The sequence below is a fragment of the Chiloscyllium punctatum genome, unplaced genomic scaffold (assembly GCF_047496795.1).
Source record: "Chiloscyllium punctatum isolate Juve2018m unplaced genomic scaffold, sChiPun1.3 scaffold_634, whole genome shotgun sequence".
NCBI lineage: Eukaryota > Metazoa > Chordata > Chondrichthyes > Orectolobiformes > Hemiscylliidae > Chiloscyllium > Chiloscyllium punctatum.
In genome coordinates, this window is record NW_027310368.1 from 76,787 (window position 1) to 77,911 (window position 1,125).

The 1,125-nt window shown below is 44.5% G+C and overlaps 1 non-coding gene across 1 annotated transcript; it reads right to left on the bottom strand.

Annotated features, from left to right (window-relative positions):
- Positions 1–530: 530 nt before the first annotated feature.
- trnas-gcu (transfer RNA serine (anticodon GCU)) lies at positions 531–613 on the bottom strand. The gene has a single exon. It is a non-coding gene; the product is annotated as a tRNA-Ser (tRNA).
- Positions 614–1,125: the final 512 nt, after the last annotated feature.

Here is a 1,125-nt window from a genome sequence, read left to right on the forward strand (position 1 = left end):
GTCCAGCATTCATCAATGGCGAGAGCGAGACCAATGTGTAAGTCTCTCCGTGCCCATGCACGGCACCCACAGCAGCAATTCTCCACTGTGCATTTACAGCCAGTTCTCAGTGCCCCGAAACCCACGCCCTGCCCCTTTGAAATATCTCCATTATTTTGTGCTGTCTCGCTGTGCTCTTCTCACCAGGATTAATTACTTCTACTCAACGTCCTCCGGATTTCATATGGCAAAACATTCATTAAGAATCCCTTTGCATAACATGCACTTCGCAGCTCTCAGTATTTGATTTTCCTGTATGTCTTTCATACGAAAAAACGTTAACAGCAACTTGACTTGAAAAAGAAATTCGCGCTCCTTTTCATTATCCCAATGCAACCGACATTGTAATGTAGTTTATTCAACAGGCTCAAACTATTCTTTGAGATTTTTGTCATAGCGTCAATGCAGATAAAATAACTATTCGAATCCCAGTTTCCATACAACAGCTGTGATAATCTGAAAACCACACCATTGAAAGCCGGTGATGACAGCGACGAGAGTGGGATTCGAACCCACGCGTGCAGCGCACAATGGATGAGCAGTCCATCGCCTAAACCTCTCGGCCCACCTCGTCACAGATACACGAAAAGCTCTGACCTTATGAATAATTGAATTTTGTAAATCATGCAGAGAAGCAGATATTTCTCCCTGGTGTTGGTGAAATGAGAAATAACACAGTACGGTTCCAAGACTATGGTCTGACCCCTGGGATGTGGGGCAAGTGCACTCCCACTGTCACACTGTGCACACATTGATCTGAACAAATGTGAGGAAATGAATATGTAACAAGGTCTGTTGAATTCTGTGAAGATTTGAAGTCAATGGAATGAAGAACCCGAGACAGCAGGAGGTTTTCTTTCAATAAAGAGTTGGATCGAACTCTGAAGGATCGTGGAGTCAAGGGTTATGGGACTAAGGCAGGAACAGGATACAGATTGAGGATGTTCAGCCATGATCATAATGAATGGTGGTGCTGGCTCGAAGGGCAGAATGGCCTACTCCTGCACCTGCTGTCTATTGTCTATTAACTTGCCTGTGAGGAATTGTTTTCCAGACTGGAGGAGAGTGCATAGTGCTCAATGTCAT